The sequence below is a fragment of the Anomalospiza imberbis genome, chromosome 11, assembly GCF_031753505.1.
Source record: "Anomalospiza imberbis isolate Cuckoo-Finch-1a 21T00152 chromosome 11, ASM3175350v1, whole genome shotgun sequence".
NCBI lineage: Eukaryota > Metazoa > Chordata > Aves > Passeriformes > Viduidae > Anomalospiza > Anomalospiza imberbis.
Window position 1 is genome coordinate 15,670,905 of NC_089691.1, and position 8,603 is coordinate 15,679,507.

Sequence of the window (8,603 nt, forward strand, 5' to 3'; positions counted from 1 at the left end):
CGTAATCGCTTGATTAATACACCAGTCATATTTTAGCAGCAGATAGTTTGATTGCCTATATGAACTGGTTCCATTCCACTTGCTTTAAATACAGAAAAATACTAAGTAGCTATGTAGCTCTATGAACAACAGAACCAAGGAGCCTGGTTTTCTATAGATTTGAGCTGGTAGGGAAAAAGCCTACATGAACCCTCTGACATCTTACAAATTTTAAGCTCTCCTTACTACTTTTCTTTTTCTCTGAATAGCCATCTATCTTCAAAAAACTTCTAGAACTTTGATGTCTTTGGGACTAGTAAACTATTTAACTTGGTGTTAAATTTGGCTGCAATTGGTCAGCTTCAAAAATCACTGGAAATAGAGACAGCACAGCTACATACTCTCACACACACAGAGTATAAACACATAGGACACATTTAAATAGAAAATCATTCCCTTTAAGAAACGGATATAAACTGCTGTAACTCTACAACTTTTGCCCATCATACCCATTTTCAGAAATTCAACCACCAATCATCAACTGATATAATTCTTTGATAAGGTTTAATGAAGAAACTAAATGGTACTCCCTACAGAAAATAATTTTCTCATTCCTTGGAATGTATTTTTTTTCTCATATCTCTTACTGCTTCATCTTTCCAAAGAAAGTACGACATTATTGCAAAACTGAACTATAAATGACAGAAAAGCAACCATTGACCCTTTTCACATCAGTGGCAGCACTGACATTTTTACCCAGCTATTCAAACCCTGGACTCCACAGTGCTGTCCATAACTCTTATCATAAATAGAGTCTGATTCATTAAGGCCAAAGACAATCCACTGTGCAAGAATATCTGAGAATGCTGTTAGAACTTACTGCTATTTAAATATTTTAAACTGACAGCATTTGAAAACCAATTTGAAAGCTAAAATTTGAATTCACCTGCCTTTCACTGCCTTAGGCTATGAAATAGGTTCAGACAAACAGCCAACCACAAATAATGTCATGTAGGACTTTGTAATGTAAAGCTCGTAGTGAGATCACAGCAAATAGAAGGTTACATTAGGAAGCCTATGCATACAGGAAGATCTTTACAACGCAGAGATGCTGTGTTCAAAACATTCTCCTCCCAATGCCTGAATGGAGTAGCAGTGCCCTGCACACCTACAAACATGTCACGAACGCAGCCTGGCTTGGCAGGCAGAGCCAAGCTGACTGCACAAGTTGTGCATTGTGTGTTTTTTACAGATTTTCCCTCTGCAATGCTATCCACAGCCAGAGGCACAGAGCAGCAGGCGACTGGTAGCTTTAATTTCCAATTTTTCTCTCAATGAAGACCAGCAGCTGATAGCAATACTGACTCTGGTGGTGGGATTCTGGTATTTCACCAGCATGGCTCAACTGAAGAGGTCTGCTATGAAAACCTTCCCATGGGAAAGGCTCTGCAAGTCAGCCTTCCCTCCAAAGGTCACCAGAAAGCCATGGCTCAGACTCCCAGCCACAGATGGGTGAAGATCCGTTTAAAATGAACCCATTCTCCCTCCCTCTGTATTCTGTCCAGAAGTTCACCTGTCTGATACTTAAGCACTTCCCTAAAACCTCTCTGTTCAATAGAAGGTTTATTCATTACAGAATCATAGAGTGATTTGCATTGGAAAGGACCTCAGAGTTCATGTAGTTCCACCCATCTGGCCATGGGCAGGGACACAAATGGATTACACCCATTTGTTCTTCTCATAGCACTATAATTTTGTTTTAAAATCTCTTTTTCACCAATATTAATATTATCATTCTATTGTTAGAAAAAACAATTGGACACCCTTCCTGCTTCTGTTTTGATAAATAAGCCAAATATTTTAATCTTTTCTCACAAAACAAGTTTGCTTCACTCTCTTGATCATCCTGAAAGCTTCTTCTATACCTCTTCATTTTTCTTGAACTCAGGTGACCAGAAACACACCAGAACCATCACAGCTGGTCAGATAAGTAGAATGACCTGTAAAAGGTTTGCAAGAAGCTCAGCTGAACAATTCTCTTAAAAGTAAAGAGGGGTGAGACAATTCATCTTTTATGAAAAGATGAATTATGGTTATGGATAAGCCTGAGGGGAGGGGGTTAAATCGAAGGATAGAATATGACCTGTAATTTGGGATTAGTGCAGATTGTGTCCCATGGAAGTATTCATTAATTATGCTTTTATATTACTTGCATAACTCTTGTCTCTTCTCCTTCCAATTTGTTCATACAAAGGAAATATGATACATTGACATTTATACTTCACACAGTGTTTTAAAGCAAAGTTGATTCTTTTTATAACATGAGGCTTGAGCTACATAGATTCTGTTCCCTTTTCTTAGATTTATGTGATCATCCTCCTTGCTTCTCTGATTTTAGGATGGTTGTTAATATTCTAAAGGTTTTGTTACATTCTCTCACACTTTAAGACATTTCCTGGAAAGAACTGTTTATCAAACTAGTATTTTGTGTTTGTAAGAAATGTAACTTCTCTCCTAAAAAGAAAAAGGAAAACCACAACCAACAACCAAATTTCATGGAAACAATATAGAGGAAAGAGATTAGGCAAAAAAAAAAAAAAATGCATATCTTTTTAAATCTGCTATAAGAGCTTCTTCTGAGGCTTTCTATCTCTGATTACCAAACAAGATACTATTTGATTTTTTTTAACCATTTTAGCAGTGCTAAGGGTACCGCTCAAAATTACTGAAATTGCAGATCTGAGCACTCAGCTGCTCTAAAAATTCAGGTCTTGTGTGGGTCAAGTTGGTCATTTCCTCTGAATGAACACTTAAGAAAACGTTGGCTTTCAGCAAGTTGGTTCAGACTATGAATCCACTCTGGCAGAGATGGGAACAGGACTCAGGTTTTCTGACTGACTGATCAAATGGCTCAACTGTGCTATCACCAAGAAAGAGACTTTAAAGAATGACTCTGAAAGGTTATTTTCGTTGAATTGCTGAGTACATAAAATGTGTTGAAAGAAAGGGTAAAACTTCTTGAAAGGGTTTAGAAATGGTTATATTTCTAATCTGTTGTGGTAGGATTTTCAACTCCAGTGTTCAGTGAACCTAGACTGACAAATTTATTATAGTTATAAGGCTGAGAAACCTATTAGAAGAAATATAATAGAAGGTACATTTTTGTGAGGCTTTAATAGGAACAGAAACAATTCAACAAAAGACTAAATTCTGTAAGGTGGGAAAAGTCATTTATTAAATCTTTCTAAAAAGATTGACTGACCTTTCTTTTAAAAGTGGGGCTTTTTTTGTAAAAAATGAAAAGCTCAAGCTTCATAACAACAACCCAGTAAAAGGGTTTATTAGAAATTGGCTTCCTGTACAAGTTCAGTTATTCTTATTGTCAGTAAATGTTGGTGTTATGCAGCAAGAGAAGCACTGTTGCCTCTCTAATCTCTTCCTGGAACTAAAGAAATTCATAATAAAAGCACTCAAAATCGAAACAGAAATTAAAAAATAGAATACTGCTGCTCAGGTTTGTATGGCAAAATCCAGAAACAATGGGCTGAGAATTCAGCTCATGAGGAAACTGTGCCAGAACTGTGAAGGTGGTGTTATTTCTTATACCTCCACTTACAGTAAAAGTCAAGCTATTAATATCAGGCATCTTGACAGTTGTATAAATGCATGTATTAAAATTCAAAGTACTTTTTGCTGTTGTAGATGTATCATCATTACAGAATAAGGCAATTTTAATGTACAACCAGATGGCAATAGCATTACTTAGGGTGGCTAAAACTTATAGGGTGACTTGTACACCCAGTGCAAATGGCCTGAAGCTGAAGATGGTGCCCTTCACCATCCCAGAGCACAAAGCTGAATAGTCCAGTTTGTTTGAAGCATCGTGTGAATGCATTGGAAGTTGGAAGAGTGTTTAAATAACCAGCAGTACCTGCATGTGACTGAATTCACATGAAATTAGCAGGCACTGACCTACTGCTCAGTGAAATTGCTACGGTTTCGAACAGGAATCTCAAAGCAGGCCAAAGCTGACAGACTTTCTGTCTGTGCAGCAGGCAAAGTCAGTCCTGAGGAGCTCCAATGAACCTCCCTCCGCTAGGGTGTGAAAGACATAAGCTGTGAATAGTTTTGAAGCAGATGGTCAGACACTGATCAGGTACATAACTACAAGCACCAATCTGAGGAAAGCAGTTTCTCAAAGCTCCCTACACAGCCCGTACAGAATAATACCTCTGGTCCATCAGAGCAGCTCCAAATGCTCAGCCTCCAGTCTACATCATGGTCAAGGAGAGCTGAGCTCTCTGCACTGATTAGGGAGGGAGCCAAGGAAAATTAGCCTTCCCTTGTGTAAACCATCTGACATGATTTTATGAGCCAAAAAGTGTATTTCTATCCCTCTTGGTCACATGCACCCCTTATGCTCTCAGGAGGAGCTTGCTCTCCACACTGGGGAAGAAATATCCAGTCTACACAGGTAAGTGAAGTGCTGGTTGAAAGATCAAAGCTAAGCACGTCCACTCAAAGTACTCCAAACAGGAACAGAGAACGGTGGTTCTCAAAGAGGTTTTTTATTGTGTTTCCTTTGTGCAGTTTAGTGAAAACAGACAATGGGAATTGTTTGAAATGAAGTTTTCATTTACTATCGTAACATGCTGAGAAGCAATTAGATTCAAGTTAATTACTGTAAATAGTTATTATAATTACTTGTAAAACATTCAGCTACCTGTACATCTGTTAAAGTCAGTGGAGACCTGGGTTTTTTTGTGTTTTGTTTTTTTGTTGTTTGTTTGTTTGTTTGTTGTTTGTATTTTAAGGGAAAGCTTAATGTTCTTACTTAAGGGCCAAACTATTTTCATGGGCTCTTCAAAAATAAGTAGCTATACGACAGACACTACTGATGGAGAGCACCTATTGGTGCCCTTGACAAGACTGAGAGGGAGTATCACCAAACTATCTGAAGAATTGTCTAGTCTAGTTATATTTACAGAACCTTAAAGGACTTTCCTCAAAGAAAAAAAAAAAAAAAAAAAAAAAGAAATTGCAGCTGAATACTTATTTTTTTAGATTTGTTTTATTTGTCAGGTTTCCATCCCTACTTGCAGCATGAAGAAAATATTGTCATGTTAACATCTTTTTATCAAGAACAGTATTTTTTTCTGTGACACTGGACAGAGTCTGGCCTGGCCGGATGCACAGTTTTACACTACATTTTGACAGGCATACAAAGCAGCTGGACTTCTACCACTTCTGTGCTCTCACACACACAGCTCTTGGTTCTTCCTCTTCACAAAGGTCTTCCAACTCTTTTTCGGAACTCGGCCCAGTTGTCTCTAGTTTGGACTATTTTCGCACCAGCTGATGGTTGCTGAGCCCACCCTGGTCTGCTGTTTGGGTTCTGGCTCACCTGAAACAGGTCTCCTGATGTCTGGGGTCAATTCCAACAAGCACACACAGATTACATTAGTTTGTCTAACCATAGACAAATGTGTTGGAAATTAATTTTCAACAACACTTGGCTTCCACAGGTGCACCAGTGTTTCCCACGCCAAATACACACCTTTAGCTACCAAAAAACCCAAAACCCAAATACAGGAATATGTTCTTGAGTTGTCCTACCATTTATGAGCTTCATCTCAGCTCTAACATCACTACTGCAGAGAAGACAGTCATTTGTAACACAGGACAGGGAAAGGTAGAGGACCTGCCAACCAGAAAGGTTGAGAGCTAGTCTCTGAATATTGGAATGCAAAAGAGGAATTAGAAGCCCATTTTTACCCTCCTAAGTTTGATACTTTATTAGCTCACTTGTAGTAACTTAAAGCAGCTTTGCACAGGGCTTGTGCAGTTGACTGAATGCTGCAGAGAGCCTCTGCAGCTGATAGGAAAACTGCCATAAGCCAAGGTGATGGCCACAGGCCGCTCTCTCTGATGGGATTTCATGGTCTCGGACTGTCCCATAGGCCTGCTGCATTTCACCAATGATATCACTCAACAAATGTTTATGAACAGATAGACCTCAAAGTGGACATTCAGCTACTGTACCAACAAAGGGGTACCTCAAAAGGTAAGGGAAGGAAGAAGGGGAAAGCAAAGAAAAAACCCCTAAAATATGCGCATTTCTTTAAAAAAGTTTTGAAGTGGTTTCATATAAGAAAACTCCTTTCTTACAGTTTTCCCTCTGAAATACTGGTGTGTCTTGCAATCCCAATATATAAAAACATTTCCTTTTTTAAAAACTGACATATGGCAAAAATTGCTAGCAGTAAATAAACACACATAAAGCTAAATCGTGCCATCCTAAATGTTAGTAAAAATGACAAAATAAAATACTATCTATATAAACTATGCACAGGTGTGTAGCATATTACAAGCAAAAAACATATCTTGCAATTATAAGCCCACAGTATTTATTTCAGTTGTCTGTAATTACATTTTTTATATGTTTGTTTAGTAATATCAATCCAAGACATCACTTTGAGGATATAATTAACTGCATGTTAGAACAGGATGTGTTAGACTGTTTTTGTGCGTTGAAAGAGACAAAAATCTTTGTTAGCTGTATTTAAGTGCCATCTAGTGTCCCAATCCACCAATTTCACTCAGAAAACCCTCAAAACCCTCAAAGCTTTCAGAGCAAAATCAAGTTGCAGGGTTAAAAAAGAGTGAGGGTCACAATGTTCCCATTTCCACACTAAGTCCTTAATCCATATGGATAGTAAATACAGATCTCTGCCACTGGCAGGCATCTAGTTTTTCAATTCTTTATAGCAGTGATCCAACAGCAAACTCACATAGAAGTATCTAATGAAGACAGAATCTGGGTGGAAAAAAGGCTTTTTATAAAACTGTTAAAGGTGGGTTTTTTCTGGAAGATCCATAACATAACTGGAAGCTCAGGCAGGGGCACACATGACATGACACACATGTAACAGCAAGACACACTACAGCGGGGCGCCAGTGCATTCAGATACAAAAGAAAGCTTTTCCCCGTGTACACATCTTCCTTCCCCAGCTCTGTACGCTGACCATGACACCATATGGTCTGGAATGTCACCTGGAGGGGTCTGGAATGTCACCTGGATCGGTTAGATCAGCTGTCCTGGCTGTGTCCCTCCCATCACCTTGTGCACTCCCACAAGATGGGGCAGAAGCAGAAAAGGCCTTGACCAGCAGAAATCTCCCTGAGTTGTCAGCTCTGTTTCCACCACAAATTCAAAACACAGCCCCAGATCAGATACCGTGAAGAAAATTGATTCCATACCAACCCAAACCAGCACGTGGGGATTTGTAGCTGTTACCAGCACAGTATTTTTTGAAATAAGTTTAAAGCTTATATTCTTGACAGCTTCAGAACCAATCTAGGTTAAAATGAGAGTTTATAGCTCAGTAGCTATGAAATTCACCCACTGTCACATAAGAAATTAGCCATTAGAAAGTTATGGCTTCCCCCTGTCTCTTTTTCTGCAATACTGAACAACTGATAGTATCTGTAACTTTAGAAAAATGCTCTTGGCATTCTCATCACAAATGGCATCTATAATGGTCTATGTAAACCAAACTTCAGTTTGTCTCTTTTCTTCCTGAAATGTATTAAATGCTACAAAGAAAGAAGGATGACAGCCATTACAGAGAGCTGGCATAGCTCAAAGTAAAATATGCAGAACACTTGGGCTTTCTGTTGCCGTTAGTGTGACCATAACAATTAGCTTTTCGCACCATTAGAAATGAGGACTGACTCCTACGCCTCTGTGATATCTAATGGAAAGTCTTGTCTTTAAATCACAATGATAAAAAGAAATTAAAATAACTTTTTAAGTCCTATTTATCCTGACTGCTACAATAAGCAAGGGTAAGTTGACAAGTACATTGAAGAGCTTCTACTTATGTCATGAAGTGAATTAATGTGAATCTGTTGCAGAAGTATAAAAGGCAGAAAAAATTAGAAAATATAAAAATATGAAAAACCACAAGAAACAGATTCGATCAGCAGTAAGAAAGGCTTGTGATGAGGTCTCTTAAACTAGGATGAGAGAATGCTTAGATGGAGAACATTTAGGCAAGACAAGCACTTCCACAGCACCTTTTAGAAATCTAGAGCTGCACATGTACGTAAATCTATTGGGCACCACTCAAATGGATAAAAAAATTTTTTTTAGCTATATCTAGCTTGGAATTTTTTTGTGTTTTCTGTGAAGGACAAAACATTTACAGAAAACAAAAAATGTGGATTGTGTTTTTATTTTAATTTGGAGTCTATTTTTATGTAAATTTGCCTATAAAGGCCTAGATTCGCCTCAGCAACCCTCCAGCTTCGAGACTGGGAAGGAACTAAGGTCTGACACACGGGCAGGATCACACCAGAAGGTTTGGAAACCATGTGGAGAAGCGGGCTGGCGCTGCCGGGCGCTCTCCCGGGTCGGACATGGAAGGCTGTGCCCTGCACGGAGGGAGGACGAGCTTCTTTAAACGCAAACCGCGGCGGAGCCCCGGGGCCACCGGGGCGCCAGCCCCGTGAGGGGGAGCGCGGGCACGCGGGACCCGCGCCCCCGGCCGCCTCTCCCCGCGCTCCCGCCCCGGGCCGTGATTGGCCCCGCGCCCTCTCGCTCCTCCAATCCCAGGGGCCG

General features: G+C 39.5%; 1 long non-coding RNA gene across 1 annotated transcript; it reads right to left on the reverse strand.

Annotated features, from left to right (window-relative positions):
• Nucleotides 1–5,028: 5,028 nt before the first annotated feature.
• Nucleotides 5,029–8,432, reverse strand: LOC137480389 (uncharacterized). Its single transcript, XR_011002870.1, has 3 exons — nt 8,336–8,432; nt 7,034–7,156; nt 5,029–5,404 (listed from the first exon to the last, which is right to left on the reverse strand). It is a non-coding gene; the product is annotated as an uncharacterized lncRNA (long non-coding RNA).
• Nucleotides 8,433–8,603: the final 171 nt, after the last annotated feature.